This window comes from Hyperolius riggenbachi, chromosome 1, assembly GCF_040937935.1.
Source record: "Hyperolius riggenbachi isolate aHypRig1 chromosome 1, aHypRig1.pri, whole genome shotgun sequence".
NCBI lineage: Eukaryota > Metazoa > Chordata > Amphibia > Anura > Hyperoliidae > Hyperolius > Hyperolius riggenbachi.
In genome coordinates this window covers 288,787,882-288,805,419 of record NC_090646.1, presented here as the reverse complement: position 1 = coordinate 288,805,419, position 17,538 = coordinate 288,787,882, and the positions used below count along the sequence as shown (strand labels likewise).

Genomic DNA, 17,538 nt, shown 5'->3' with positions numbered 1-17,538 from the left:
CTGATTATAATACTGTCAACTGTGAGGAAGAGAGCTGTAGAACTTTGCAAGGCGGTATCATGCAGCAACGATTGTGCTGTGCAAGCAATAATTAATACTACCTTAATGTGCAACATTTTTGTGCTGACTGTATTTTTTTGTGACCATTCATTTTAGAAAACATCGAAAGTTGGCACATTTAACTCAGCACTTTTCTTGAATAACATAGGAACAACTTGGGACTTGATGTATAAAATGTTTGCCAAGGGAAAACACACACACACACACACCTCTCTCTCTCTCTCTCTCTCTCTCTCTATATATATATATATTAGAAGATTATGTTTCTCAGTTCTTGCCCCCCAACCTGCTATTAAGATCTAGATATATACGTTAAGAACAATGTAATAAAGAGCAGTATGTCCTTTAATGTTTAATGTGGCTTTGTAGAGGATAAATTAGACATGTTATGCCACACACTGCCCCTTCATTAGTAACATGCTACTTTTTTTTGACCAGTTCCTAACATGAAATATATAACAATTTTTAAAAACATTGTGCATGCATATTTACAAAGGGTGCTGATCATAAGTAATTAATTTTGCACGTTCACACAAAGCTATGCATTGTACTCCAGCCACACAAATACAGTCACTTCCCTGCATACATCTACTGTCCTTAAAGAAAAATCAGAGCTATTAGTTTACAAAAATATGCATCATTCTGAGTAGTTGCAGATACAAAGATCTTTGAGCTTTTGCTCCAACTGGATCTATGTGTGTACCTACCACTAGCCCAGTACCATGCATAATGCCACAAGCATACATACTATGCATCAACCTATTGAAAAACTAGAGCATATATTATACATTTATTCACCTTGGGGCATGCACACATACACCTGCTGTGATAACATCCACATAATTAGTATACAAAGGCATACACAAACTTTACAAAATACACACACACAACTAATGTTTTAAAGTAATGTTAAGGGCCACAATTATACAATAAATTTAATCTGCTTTAGAATAGAGCTAATTTGATGTCTCTTTTATTACAATTCTGGGATGCTATTGGTTCAGTGAAAGTCAAATTATATTTGTCACTACATAGGTAAATTAAAAAAATTAAAAGTAAGCCAATACTGAAACTCCTCATCAAATTAAAGTGCAATACTCACCACCTCCATAGCAATCACAATACTAATGGCTGGTTAAGGGCTCTGCCTCTGACATTGGAGACCTGGGTTCAAATCTCAGCCATTCCCACCTCAGTAAGCCAGCATCTATTCAGTACAGAGTCTTTGCTAATGCCTACTGAGTGTGCCTTAGTGGCTGCAGTTCAAGCCCTTTGGGTCCGCCAGGAGAAAAACACAATATAAGCCTGTAGATACACTATGAGCACTTTCTGAAAGCTTTTCTGACCCTCACGCTGATTCTTGTGAACAACAAAAAAGACACAGGGAGACCGGGAGCCCGATCTGGTGTATTATCAAAGGGACACCAGGATATATGTATAAAAACAGAGATAGAAAGCATCCACTTTCTCACATGTGAGGAAGTACCGTCCTCACTCGGCCTTGCTTCTGATAGTAGGTTAGGTCGCAGCTCCAAGTAAGTTGGTCACTTTGAATCCTTCCAAGTATACACTCCCCTATTCAGGGGTGGCAAAGACTCAGAAAAAATAGGAGGCGCCCGTAGACATATATCAGCAGTAGGTAATATGTTAGTATGATATAGGAAGGAAGGTTCTCTTGTTCCTACCTTATAGTAGTGAATCTCACACGTAAGGTAGTAGTAACTACTTCTTAAATTTTATTGGGGCACAAATGACAACGCGTTTCTCGGCTACAGCCGCTTCATCAGGTCTGTGGGTGCGCCAAGTTTGGTGCCCGAGATAGTAACACTAATTCTAAGGCACACCCACAGACCTGATGAAGCGGCTGTAGCCGAGAAACGCGTTGTCATTTGTGCCCCAATAAAATTTAAGAAGTAGTTACTACTACCTTACGTGTGAGATTCACTACTATAAGGTAGGAACAAGAGAACCTTCCTTCCTATATCATACTAACATATTACCTACTGCTGATATATGTCTACGGGCGCCTCCTATTTTTCCTGAGTTTCTGACCCTCAGCGCTTTCAGAGTGTTTTTTTTTTTTTAAGTTCCCATTGACTTGCATTAAAATCGCGGTAAAATCACTGTGATTGTGATTTTCCGAAAAATCAAGATCGCTGCAATTTTACCTTGATTTTACCCTGATTTTAAAGCAAACCCGAGGTGGGTTCTAAGAATCCTATTAGCACACAGAGGCTGGGTCTGCATATAATGCATTATATGCAGACCCAGCCTCTGTTTGCTAATAGGATTCTCGGGTTTTCTTTAATGCAAGTCAATGGGAGCATTTTTTTAATTCCCAGAAAGCGCTGAAGGTCAGAAAAGCTCCCAGAAAGTGCTCATAGTGTGTCTACAGCCTAAGGTACCTTTTGCACTTAATGCATTGGTATGTGTTAGTATGCGTTTTTTCCATAGCAGTGCATTGTGAAAAAGATTTCAGGTAAAATGTGTTAAGTGTGAACTGTGCCATAGGAAAACATGGGCATTATTTTGAAAATCGGTTTTCTTGTAGTTATAACTGAGAGCAACTGATTAAGTGTAAAAGGGGCCTTCATGTTATTTGTCTTATCTATTAATAACTCCTCTGAAGTTCAGCAATGCTATTGCTTCAACAGCAACTTGGCAAGCAGAAGCTTCCATTGCTGGGACTGTGAAAATCACAGCTACAATCTCTATTTCCACTCTATTCACTATTCATTAGATGATGCTAACTAAATACCCTATTGGAGGATATATTCATGATTCCTGACAGCCATATCATTATAATACTGCAGACTTATCATCCCAGTGTCAGGTACTACAGGGCCAGGACATGACATGTGTCATAGAGATAGTATTGCTCTACAGTGTCTGTAAAGCATTGAGGAAGATCCCAGTGTTGCATAAATAAATAAATATAATAATAATAATAATTTATTATTATTTTTATTGTTATTATTATTATTTATTGTATTTATAAAGCACTAACATATTAGGCAGCACTGGACAATAAATACATACAATGATATAAAGGATGACAGACGTAACAAAGTTATACAACATGAGACAAAGCTATACAAGGCAAACAAGGTACAAGATACATGATGATGCGATTATGGGCTGGTAAGGTAGGCCCAGTAATACAAGTACAAGCCTGTCATAGGAAAGGAGCACACAATCATGTAGAATACACTAGAGAAGGGAGGACTCTACCAAAGGCTTTCAATCTAAGGGGGGGGGGGGGGGGAGAGGCATGCAAATGCTGGCAGAAGTGGGATAATAATCCCACCATGCTACTGATATAAGTTATTTTCTTTAGTGATTGGGCAGTCTAATCACTTCTACACATGCCTGGACATCCTCAAGTGCATCATACTCCTACAAGATCACACAAGATCACAAACATAGTTAGTTTTTGTTTAGCGAGTGGAGAAGAGGTGGGAAGAAGCAAATAGCAAATGCTGTTGGCGTTGAACATTCAAATATAAATAGTTGTGTTTGGAACATTCATCCCAAAGGTCTTCAGCCAGTATCTGACCATGAGACCCATGGACATGATATTGATAAAAATGGTTAGATCCTGCAACCGTCATAGGGTACAGCATCTTTGCAGTGGACATGGTCTTAAGGCATGTTTCAAGGTTCACACTCTTCATGCTTTTTTATTTTACCAGTAACATGCAGGGGTATATTTTGGTTTTTACATCTGAGTTTTCCAGTGAGATTGGATGTTTGAATTGGCCCTTGTAAAACATCACTGCATGTCTCCCTCATGAATCATCTCCAGTGAACAGTTGTGTTTTCTATTGCCTAGCATGCACATAAGTCACTATAGTGAAAATTGCTTATTATACTGAATTTAGCATGTGTCAGCACACAGCGACATTCTACTGAATGATAGATGTTCCTACGGTATTTAAAGTGTGTGCGTCTGTTAGTAAAAGTCTCATTAATCCATTCGGCTTTATGGCTTGTGCCAACACAGGCAGAAATATTGGTTATTTTTGGTGAATAGAAATAATTTTTTTGTAGCTTGTCCTATTGGCTTTTCTTAGTGACCTTTTATAAAATGGTTTTAAATTGTAATTGCCACAACTATATTTAAGGCAGCTGCAGAGAGAATATTGCAGCAATGTTGTCATTTTAATAAATAGGATGAAGGTTTTTTTTGAGAAATAGATTGGTGTGCTGTAAAGAGGGATGACATATACAGTGCAGAATTATATCCCCACTATAAACTGGCCTCACAGGATACATAGCGTCACATGGGCCTTGTTGGTTTTTCTCTGAATCAAATCCACATCATGAAATCTATAGTGAAGTCTGACATGATGGGCATGTCAATAGTTTTGTATTTGTAATCTGACAATCAGTTTTATTAATATCCTTTTGATTAACTATCCTCTGTTACATGTAGTATGTGACGGTTTTCCTGCTTGCTCTTTTGCACAATGTTTGTTTGCTTCATGGACTTGTTGTCCACATTCCGATTTTTGTGATTAAGATTTTATTGATCATGCCTGTTATAGAAAGCTAGCTTATTAGAATTAATCATTTTATCATAAGAATAAAGTATACGTCTTAAAAACATATGCTTTTACATTTTGCATAAGGAATAGCCCTTTTGTTCTCCTAACATTTTTGCAAAGACAGGCATAGGTTTACAATGCCCCTCATTACCTGGGCCAGACACTGAAAGTGTCCAATCCAGCCCCCAGTTTTGATGCTTAACCACTTGCCATCAGTGGAACAATACATCTATGCCCTTCCTCTGAGCCTCAAGGATGTAGATATACATCTCCTACAATTAAGGAGAACAGGGCATGTGCTTGCAGCAAAGATTAAAAAAGAAAGACGTGATGCAGTGGTAAGTATCAGCTCAGCTCTTCCTTAACCCCTCTTTCCCCCGGCAGCCTAGGCTCTCTTGTCTCTTGTACTGCAGCTAACCTCCTCTAGCTGTGTGTACCTGGTTACAGCTTGGTAACGTTCTTAAATTGGGATCTAGTCCATTTAACAGCTGGAGTACATTCACAAGAACATCACGATTCTTGCTGGAATGGGGAGAAGGAGGTAATACTATTGTAGCATGTTTCTGCTTGCTGATCTCTGCATGGGAGGGTGGGCAGCTAGACCACAAGGGAAAGTATATAAGGAAGAGGGGGAACTACTAAACCACCAAGGAAAACTGTAGGGCTAGGTTAACAGTGGTCATTTGCATAATGCATGCCTTATAATGAGTGTGAACTGCAATGTAGACTGCAGAATACAACAACCTGCATGCCATGGGTTAGAATAATGTGATCGTTTACCATGCAGTACAGTGAACACTGAACAGCCCAATACAATTGTATGGGCAGTGAGTTTACATACAGAATTATTCTGCAATGCAACTGAGAACTGTGAATCAGCCATTTTGTGATTTCAAAAAGTGAGAACTGGAAAGAAGGCAGAGAGAGCGAACAATGCATCATTACAGGTGCCCAGAATTCCCCCTCAGACCAAGGCCGGTGCAGTGCCTGGGGACAGGCACAAGTTGAGACACCAGCATATCTACAGGCATCCTGCAGCTCAAAGCACCATGCTGCTACCTGCACTATGTGCCACCCTGCCCCCTTTCTTTTCTGGCAACAGTTGACTTTGTATGTAGCAGCAGTATGTGTACAGAGCACAGAACTCTGGGGAACTTGACAGAGCCAGGTTTGAACACAGCACTGTGCCCCTGCTATTTCTAGTAAAAAAATAAAAAAGGTTGGGACCTCACAAAATGCTTCACTTTCCCTTTCATTACAGATGTCAGCTGTCCTCATTATTATCTGCATCCAAACTGCTCCCGATCAATCCCCTTGTCGATCTGGAGCAAATCGGACATATCGGAAATAATCGTCCAATCCTATCAATTGGATGGAAAATTGCATTGTGTGTACCCAGCATGATGTCCTACCATATTATTATATTGCGTGTGGCAGAGGGAGAGGTATGTGGATCCAGCATGAACATACCTCTGTGTTTACCTTAGGTAGCTTTGCTTTGGGTCAAGTTTGTGTCTTTCCACATTGCAGCCACATGCATGTCCAGAAAGATCTCACCTTGTCTATCTATTTTACTGTTTGACCTCTGTGCTTTTGATTCTCATTCACTTAAAGTGACACTGAAGCAAAAAAAAAAGTATGATATTGATAATAATGATAATTGTATGTGTAGTATAGCTAAGAAATAGAACATTAATAGCTTACGGTGGCCATACACTCGATAGATTAGCAGCAGATAGATCATCAGATAGATTTCTGATCTATCTGATGTGTTTAGGAACATTTTTTACTAGGAACAGATTTCCAATAGATTTCAGTATGAAATCTATTGAAAATCCATCTGATGGCATTTTTTTGCCATCAGATTTTCATTAGGTCCAATGCAAAATGATAAGCAATCTCAACAGATCGACCTAGATTTTCCAGCATGTCAGATCGATTGAAATCGATCGAGATCGGCCGGTCAATCAATTTGCGATCGATCGGCTGCTAATCGGCTCATTGTATGGGACCTTTAAGAAACAAGTCATATATGGTTTCCAGTACAAGAATAGTTAAGACATGTCACTTGTTATCTATGCAAAAGAGCTTCTCTGAGCTCCACCACCAAGTTGGTCTCTGCTTTCTGAGCACTTGTACATCTAAGAAACAGCATCAGATAAGGTGATTACTGCATGCAAGTTGAAAGGGTCATTAGCTCTGCAAACCACACTCTGTATTATAAACTAAAAAAAAAGAGCAAACTGCAAATATGACAATATGATGCAATGCTATAAAAAGTTATATAACTGAAAATAAAAATATGTGACTCATTTCTTTGCTACTAATGTTCTATGAATTATTAGTACCACAAATACATTTCTTTATATCATGCGTTTTTTTCATTGTCGCTTCATTGTCACTCTAATAATGGTAACATAACGAAACCTTTCATTTTTTCTTGCTTGTGTATTGTATACAAACGACCTTCATATGTTGCAGTTTTATAGCGTTTATTTTCGTAAATGAGTCAGACAACGCATAAAATCTCTCCCCAGCTGAGACAATCATTGCTTAACATTGTTTCTTTCATGAAGTAAGGAATGTATGTGAATTTATAGACCAAACAGCTTTGCCTGACGCAACAGCTGTGACAGACATTTAGAAATGGAGGTTCAGATTTCCACCAATGCCCATTCATGACAAATGTCCTTCCTCATGATCAAACTTAGTCTGTTTTGCTTGTGACAAAATAAATAGATTGATTTACTAATAAATAGTTCAAGTATAACACAGGGGTATAATTGCTATCAATCTTAAATGCACTCCTGTACAAAAGCTCCTGCATTGCTAAGACAAAGAAAGTCACCTGAAATCTGTCTGATCTCCCCTTCTACTAAGTGCCGAGGAAGCTACTTGCTATTCTAAAGCGGATTCCATTCTTGCATGGAAAGATGACATGCCACATAAATTCAGGATGGCTTTTTGTAATCTTCTACACTCAAATAGATTATGGTGTGAGCCAGAGTCCAAATTACAGTATTTATGAAATATACTTGTTCTGCATTCCCGACAGTACATGGGGACTCAACAGAATGCTGATGTTTATACAGTTTTGTTTTTACCTGAATATGTTTTTGGTTAGGTTTGTGTTACTTCATGAATTCTGTTGTAGGGAAAGTGTGGAGCCTGCCATGTACTGGGCATGAATATGCATATTGAATTAGGACTGTTTCACACCAAAAAATGCTAGCAATTTTGTGGTGATTTTAAGTGATTTTGCTTTTTTATACTTGACACAGAATTGCAATTTTTCCAAAAATGGTAAATGCAGTGTTTTGTGATGCAAATTGCTCTCGGTGTGAAACAGCACTTAGGCCTGGGCCCTACTTGTAGCGCTTAGGAATCATTGGCTATTCCAAAAATGATAGGCCATTGTTAGTAAATGAAGGTGGGTCACTGCTACAATTGTGATCTCCTCAAATCGCAACTGCGGGTCCAGCAGCATATTTGCAGTTTTCCTGGGGTGATCCATTGCCTGTAATTTGGGTAGCAGAAATATTGGCGCAAGAACTGTTTATCAGCAAAGGCTGTGCAGAAATCGGCGGACCCATAGAGGAAATGTTTAAGTGAGATTAGGGTTAGGTTTGGCAATAGTAGGATTCAGGTAATTTTTAACTGATATTTTACTATTATATTAACTATTCCCACTAGTAGATTATAGGTTATTTCACTGATATTCCCCAGCACCCAGATTACCACTAGATGTTGGAGGTTAGTGTTAGGCAGAGGATAGGTGAGGTTAGTGTTAGGCACAGATGGGGGAAAGATTAGTGTTAAGAGTAGGTAGGTAGGCATATAGATGTAGGGAGGGATTGTGTGAGAATAGAATAACAAAACATATAAGGTGATAGTAGAATATCAGTAAAATCACTGTTATTGTACTATCTAGTCGATTGGGAGTGGCTGATTTTTCTGATCATTTTTTATGAAAAATGAACAGTATAGGATAGAATGTCAATTTCTTGATTTATAGACCTTAGCAGAGTTTGCAGTTATTCACATATAAATGTGCATGCTTGTTACGTGTGTGTGTTGCGGGGATGTTTGGCAAACTGCACTTACTATGTTTGCCATTTTAATTACAATGGACACTGTATCATTTACACCTTTTTTTTAAATATGGACCTTTATTTTATTTTTGCAATAGATACATTAAACCCCTTACTCTCATTAGGGCTTATCCATTGTTTACCGAGTATTCTGACTGAATAGAGAGAGGACATGCCTAAACAATCTACACATCAAATATGAAAAAAACAATACATTCCATTATACAAAGACCTATAAATGTAAACTTCACATCAATAGTTGTCAGGCAAATGCTACAATAATTCCGTAAAAGCTTGCTGAAAATAGGCACGGTTCCCATTTTCAAGTGTACCCTTCCAAGTGCCATATGTCTCATGTCTACATAAAACCGTATTTAACACACACGCACAGTATGCTCTGTTGTTCAGATCTGTCTTCTGGTTCAGACAAGTGAGACCAGAGAGTGAAGAAGCCCAGCATGTGTTCTAAAGCTCCCACATTGCATTCTGCAACCTTCCTGAAAGCGGAAATGACAGACCTCATAAAGTCTAGCAAAAGAATATGTTCATCTACATAGCTAGTCCCAAGTTTCCATCTGTTTATGTACCACAATTAGGCTCTTAGTAAATACTAATTTGTTTTTTAGCAATATGGAACTGAAAACAGAAGATGTTTTATTTTTCATTAATGAGGGGTACTGGGGGTAAACAGAGAGGAAGAAGAATCACTTAATAATGTATTCTTACTAAAAGTGCAATATACAACTGTATTGACCAACCCCACTTTTGTTCGGGTTTTAGCACTGTAGAGTCTAGTGACTTTTTGGCTACTGGTTGCCTATGCAGGCTTCGAGCTTTATTTGTCTTCTATTGACCATATATGTGGTATAATGGCAGATCTGAATTTAGGTGTGGTGTAAAATTCATTAATTAAAGATATATATATATATATATATATATATATATATATATATATATATATATATATATATATATATATATATATATATATTTAATTTATAACAGCATTACACTGGGAAAAGTAGAGATAAAAACAGCTAATTTTATTGGCTTGCACAGATAGGGAGGTAACATTGTCAAATAAACATGTACATAGTATTCAGATCATAGATTATTATAACTGTTCCCTACATCAGGGGTCCCCAACCTTTGTCGGCCCCGGGACCGGTAACCGTCCAAAATTTTCTCTGGGGCCCGCGGGGGTTGGGGGGGGTGGATATTCACAGCGGCACAGCAAGCACAGTTGCCCCAGTATAGGGAGCTAGTATAGAGACCCAGTATAGCTAATATAGTGCCCAGTGTGCCCCAGTATAGCTAGTATAGTGCCCCAGTATAGCTAGAATAGTGCCCCATGTGCCCCAGTATAGCTAGAATAGTGCCTCATGTGCCCCAGTATAGCTAGTATAGTGCCCCATGTGCCCCAGTATAGCTAGTATAGTGCCCCAGTATAGCTAGAATAGTGCCCCATGTGCCCCAGTATAGCTAGAATAGTGCCCCATGTGCCCCAGTATAGCTAGTATAGTGCCCCATGTGCCCCAGTATAGCTAGTATAGTGCCCCAGTATAGCTAGAATAGTGCCCCATGTGCCCCAGTATAGCTAGAATAGTGCCCCATGTGCCCCAGTATAGTGCCCCATGTGCCCCAGTATAGCTAGTATAGTGCCCCATGTGCCCCAGTATAGCTAGTATAGTGCCCCAGTATAGCTAGAATAGTGCCCCATGTGCCCCAGTATAGCTAGAATAGTGCCCCATGTGCCCCAGTATAGCTAGTATAGTGCCCCAGTATAGCTAGAATAGTGCCCCATGTGCCCCAGTATAGCTAGAATAGTGCCCCATGTGCCCCAGTATAGCTAGAATAGTGCCCCAGTATAGCTAGAATAGTGCCCCGTATAGCTAGAATAGTGCCCCAGTATAGCTAGAATAGTGCCCCAGTGTAGCGCCCCATGTGCCCCAGTGTAGGCCACCCTCCGCCCCGCGGCCGCCGCTCCTGTTACCTTATGAGCTGGCGGCCGCTTCCTGTCACAGATTCCCGTAGCCGCTCTCCTCCGTACAGCATCTTCTATTTACAGCAGCGCGTCGCACGGCTGCTGTAAGGAGGGAAGGAGGCGGGAAGCGGTTCCCATGGTAACGGCGAACGCCGCTACAGGAAGCCGCTGCCCCGCCTCCTTCCCTCCTTACAGCAGCCGCACAGGAAGCGCTGCTGTAATAGGAGATGCTATACGGAGGACAGCAGCTACGGGGAATCAGTGACAGGAAGCGGCCGCCAGCTCATAAGATGACAGGAGCGGCGGCCGCGGGGGGAGGAGGGGCGAGAGGTCAGACCCGCCGCGGCCCAGCTGGCAACTGCCCACGGACCGGCAGTGGGCCGCGGCCCGGTGGTTGGGGACCCCTGCCCTACATGATGTCTTTATCTGAATGGATTAAGCTAGTTGCATATGTGAAGATCTAACTTGTAGATCAGAATGCCGAAAAATACATCATATATGCTTTTTCTCTGCAGTAGCAAGGTGTGTGGGTGCTCAGTATTACCACCAGTATCTGAGGATTTGCAACAGATTTACAATGCAATAGAATAATCATAAAGAGGCACAAAGATAGGAAGTTGGATCAGGTACATCTTATTACTACACAACGTATTACCTTAATTTGAAACTCGTAGGACTCAGTGAGGCTAGATGCACGTGCAAGACTTATAGCAGCCTCCAACCGTAGCGATCACTCTCTCCTCCTCCTGCTGTGCCAGCAGCCAGTGTGGTGGAATTTGACAGCCAGACAGACAACCTTAAACAAAAGTACTGTCTTTAGTGTTGTTCCGCTTATTAAAAATGTTTAGCTCAATGGTTGGTTGATTAGGGTTGATAAAAACAAACGGGCAAGCATCCAACAGTACGGCCTATGAACAACGATAGCCGTGTCCCATGTGCCGCGGCTCAGAGTGCGGCCAGAAGCTAGCAGCTAACCCAATAAAAGCATACTGACCATAAATAGCAAACTAAAGTCAGTACATTTTTGAGGTGAGGAGTACAAAACTGGATTTTTTGCCACTCTGAGCCGCTGAACCTTTTGTTCCCTGATTTTACTTGTGACAGACGTGTATCACCTAAATCGGAAAAGTAAATGCTTTTTGCTCAGGAACAAGTATTATCACAATTTCTCAAACTTTATTTTAAAACTTTGTTCGTCTTGGTGAGCCTTGGCAAAATTTGTGATCCAATGCAGAATAATATAAATATACTGTATATTACAGAAGAAAACTATACTACTGCTGGTGCAGCTGCTACTACTACAACTTCTACTACTACTACTAATACTACTACAACTACTAATTTTCTGCAATAGCTATCATTAATAATCTCTATAATTTTAAATTTTCTTTAAACTTAATGTGCATACTGTTTGAGGACTACAGTATACGCCTGTTCATGCAATGTACACAAGCATCAAGCTGTACAGTTTCTCATTTAGATTCTCTAGTCAGAAACACAGTGAAATGTAAACGTTTTATTGTATTTTATTGTATTTATTGTAATAACTGTAATTGATTGTATTTTACTATATTTAGTAATTTTAACATTAAAATAAAAAGAAAATATTACAGGAGAGGGGATCGATTTTGAGCTTACACAACGTACCTCAACCACAAAGCCATCCTTCCTTTCAGTCTTATAACATTTTGTTTTGCTTGTTTACGGGCTATGCCTCTAATTTACAATCCTATACATGCTTGATTTTCCTGTCAGCATGTCAGTACTGAGCCCTGGTGGGCACAAACAGATGCTTACAATGAACACATCTCTTTGATTATATCAACAAAAGTTACTACTGGATTACAGAGGATGATTTTTACTATTTTTTTTCTTAGCTGCTGCTAAGCTATAGATGAAGGGTTGATCACACACTGAAGTTCAAATTCAGATTTCTTTCATATACTGACAAAAACATTCCTTTTTATGGTCCATATACCTGGGTTTACTCATGGTGAAAAATGAAAAATATTTTAGTCGATTATTACATAGTAAACTCCATACACTTGAAAATCCTGGAAGAAGGAGGAGACCTTTATTATGTCCCACAAAGGAGATAACCATGGTTAGATGACGACAAAAGTATTAGAGTCAAAATAGCCACAGTCCTACGTCTGAGAAGCCTGCTAGTTCTTCCATGATGTAGCTGTTTTGCAATGCCCCCTCCCCCCTCGTTGCCTGGTTTTCTCTGCTTCAACCAATGTTGGGTCATGCAACTCTTCAAATAAGACTTCACAGCCCCTGACAAAGGGTTCGATTCCTCACTGAAGCCAGTACCTATTCATTAAAGAAAATCTGTAATTAAAAAAAAAAACCCTCTGGGGGATACTTACCTTGGGAGGGGAAAGCCTCTGGATCCTAACAAGGTTTCCCCCATCCTCCGGTGTCCCGGCAATCCAGCACTGCAGCCCCCCCGAAAGTGGTGAGGTAAATATTTACTTACTGCGATCCTATTCAGGCACACTAGCGGCTCTCCGTCCAGGTTAAGGTGGAAATAGCTGAACCCAATCGTATCCGCTCTACTGCGCAGGCGCGAGTCCTTTGTGCCTGCACAGTAGAGTGGACACAATCGGGTTTGGCTATTTTCGCCTTACCTGACTGAAGAGCCAACAGTGCGTCTGCGCAGGATTGCGTTAAGGTAAATATTACTCACACCTGCGCTGTCTTGTCAGGATTTGTCAAGAGACTTTCGGGGGAGCCAGAGCTGAATTCCCACAAGCTGCAGAGGACAGGGAAGCCTCATTAGGACCCTGAGGCTTCCCCCTCCCAAGGTAAGTATTTTTTCATTACAGGATCTATTTAAGAAGTACTTGGGCAAGACCCCCTAACACATGCAGAGTGGCCTATGGAGTGCACCCTTAGTGGATGCAGCTCTCAAGCACTTTTAGTCCAACAGGAGAAAAACTCTAAACTAATATTAGCATTACTACTAATAGCATTATTACCACAACCTTTAACTCCCCTTACTGGTTGCAGGCCTAAGTTCACATGTAAGCACTGTGTATGCATACTGTGATCTCCTGTGGCATGGCAGGTAGAGGAGGTAGACACCGCTACAGTGATGACATGTACATGGGGTGAGCCAGTTGTTCTGGCCTCTGGGCCTAAGGGCTTTCCACTGAACTAAGTGGTGCACCTTCATACTTATTCATTAATGTGGTGCTCAGGTATTTGACCACTTCAACTTTTTTTTTAACAATAATACTGTCTCAGTAGTCGCATACTAAACAAATGATAGACCCCCTCTGTACAACAAAGTGGATTGTGTGACTAGAAATATGTGAACACTAAATAGTACATTTAAAATAAATGGCAGCATTACCTTGGAGCCATTTTTTTTGTCATTGGATGAACTATGTCACTAAAAATAAAACTGAAGCAATTTATTTAGTTTTACAGCAGCACCACAAAGTTGAACTACAGATGTAGTACAATAAACATATACTAGTACAAAGAAAGAGTTGACTCTTGGGTGCATGTGAAAAAATAGAAAAAATCTTTAATGTACCAAGCTATCACAAATACAAATACATACCGTACATATGTTAAAATTAGTAGACAAGAGCATTAATAAACTCATGTATTAACCTGTCACTAGATACCACTGACTATAAAGAGAATAGCGCGGGGCTGCAGTCCCCTATGTCCAGTATGATGATTTGCCTCCTGGCCCATCAGTTGCACATTGCTGTGTACAGTATTACCATGGATGATAGCAAGAGTCATAAAGATATAACGTGGTATGATCCAGACCGTATATATCTCCACCTGGTTTAGCCAAGTTGTCCTGCTTTAATTGGCAACCAAACAGGATGCAGGCTCCATTGATAGTCTTATTCACAAGGTTATTGGACCTCCAGAGCTGTATATATAGGACTTCCAGCAATTGTTCCCAGCAAATAAAACACTAAACCACACTGATAGCACAAAGCAAAGATGATTAAGGGCCCTTTGACACCAAGTCCATTGTGTTGCGTCTCAATGGACAATATTATTGCATCACAACTCAATGCAAGTATATTCCTCTGTGAGTAAAGATATGAAAAACAATAGACCAATGCAAATGACCTATAAAAAATGTATTTCACAAAATTCACATACAAAAATTCTAAGAACAAGCCTTCGGGATATATGATACGTGGCATTCACACAGTGTGACGTGGAAGGTTCCAAGGCAGTGTTAACCGAGTAACACTTAAGTTTACAGTGGCTGAGAAGCATACTTACATAGTACTGTATGCCTCACTGTATAGTTGCACCACACATGTAATGTGCGGTGTGAATTTTCGGCAGCATAGCATTGCAATTTGATGCAAAGGGTCCTAACACTTAAAAATAGTTAAGATTATAATGTTCTATCAGCTGTGTAACTCATTGCTTAATTCAATACGTTGCACGTATTAATCTAATACAATACGGCTCCCTCCTGAGAACCCAAAGCAATGATGATATGTACATTACAGTTTACAACACCGGCTGTAAATAAATACTGTATTATTCTCCTCCCATAAACCATGCCTGTTCTAATATCCTGCATGTTGTACTAAATAAGTTCCTCCCAACAACCTGGCTATCTTTTCAGCACCACTGATCTAAAGTCTAAAAGAGAAGACAATGAATGGGATGGCTGCCTTTTGTTAGGGCCATGGCAGGGACTGTAATGAAATGACTGCCTTCACTAACAGTTTCCAGAGTCCTCAAGTATAGATGCTATTTAAAGCAGGAGGGTCAGCCATACTATGCCAGGAAAAAAACATATAAAACTAGATAAATACTTGATCTACTTACATAGCAGATGTAATATACTGTACACGTTTTGATTTCAGTGAATTTTATATAGTAAATGAAAATAATTCTGTTCCTGGCAGGGGCCATGTCTTTTTCCCACAGTCTGAAGCTAAATCCTGATGTCATTTATTCCCTTAGTTCACCTTCAATCTGCTGTGTCATTCTGGCTGGCTTTCTAACCATGTGTGAGCACAGCATCATGTTTCCGCCAAGCCTGTCACACTGCAGTGTGCTCTGCCCAATCAGAGAGGAGCAGGAATGTGGGAGGGGAGATGACAAGCTTCCCTCTTTACTGACGTGTGAGACAATAGAGGCTGGGTAACGGAGGTAAGATAATTACAGCAGAGACATTTCTGAATAGATTGGAGAGCTTGCAATGCAGGGTGAGGTTCCTGGCAGTACTATTAACACAGTGCTGTGTTTAAATGGAATTTGATTTTGTGGCTGACAATCCTGCTTGAAGTCACTCTGGATTAAACTGACCAATATATATGCCACATTTAAGACTGACCTGAATCAGTAACACTATTCCTTGAGTGGTATGGCTGACTATAATTGTGCCAGCAGTGGGAGCCATTGAACAGGGGACAGTGGCAGGCCACCTTCTATTTTTTTCTAGATTATGTTATGCAAAAGCAACAATGTCATATTCTTTGAAGTTTTCTTTTAGTTTGCTAGAAGTCTTTAAAGTTTGGTAACGTTTCAGGCATTGCGAGGCACTTTTGAAAGACAGTCTTTTTAGAACAGAAAAGCACGCATTTCAGCTTTCTTTCAGTGTTCTGTCTTGTAAGTCTGACAAATTTTATATAATCTTGTGATAATCATATTTTTGCTTTGCCTGTGTTTTCATTTTCTGAGTGTAAACAGATCTTATACCATCAATAATATCCTGGGACTACATTATTGGAAGGAAAGATTACTTTTACTCTGCGGTTCAATTCTTTTTCCCATTTTGGAGATGACTACCCTGGTTTTGCTGAATAATATAAAATAGCTTATTCTGTAGAATATTGGTTGTATCTGCGATTTACAGACAAAACAGTCAAATTATTTTCATAAGATCTTATTTTCATACAATCTGCTAAATCTTACTTGGTAAATATTTTGCAAACCATTACTGTCATTTATTAGAATAATTAGGCATTTCTGTGATGAAAAGTTGAATTTGTTTTGTTTTATTTTTGAGGGGAAATAGTTGAACATGTCACATCTTTCTTCTGTCATAGTATATAAGTATCTTCTACTTTTCATTGTATGTAATACGGTATAAAACAATTTCTTTGCTGTCACTGTGTGTTAGCAGAGGAGTTTTAGCAAGAACCATATTTACATGTTTATATAGGATCACAAATATGATTTATGAATGTTCTAAATGAATGGGGACATCAACAGAATAAATCAGCTTTGCAGAAACATTGTTTTTAGTTACTATATAATCATAGATAATAGGAAAATGCTGGTTTTGGTTTTTGGTTTTTAAAATAGCAGTATTCTGCAGGGATTTTTAGCTTCCTGTAAAAGTCCACAACGTCTTACTGGGACCTCCATTTGGCAGGTTCCCATCTGTATTCATGTCTCAGTAATAGCAATCCTGGCCATAGTTAAAATATTTTAATTATTCTTAGTTATGGGGGTCTAATAGTCACCTCACAACTCAGTCAAATAGCATAAGCAAGCCACAGGGTAAGGAGGCATGCCACCCATTCAGGGTAATCTACCATGACCCTGGGCTCCTGTAATGCTTTTGCAGTGTTAATGCCAGTGATTTGATGCTACCGGTGAGTTAGCAAATCACAACTGCACAATACTACTACATGAGTATCGTACTGGGAAAATCCATGTTCACATCCTTGGTTTATCTGTACTGGAATGTAATGACCAGCACACATGAGTATCTTACTGGTGAAATCCCTGTTCACATCCTTGGTATATCTATACTGAAATGTAATGACCAGCACACGCGAGTATCTTATTGAAGCCCTGTAATGACAGACACACACGAGTATATCCCTGTTCAAATTCTTTGTAT

General features: G+C 39.7%; 1 protein-coding gene across 5 annotated transcripts in view; it reads left to right on the top strand.

Moving 5' to 3' along the window:
* Positions 1–17,538, top strand: part of NRG1 (neuregulin 1) — a 929,658-nt gene that overhangs the window by 34,917 nt on the left and 877,203 nt on the right. The window lies entirely within an intron of this gene.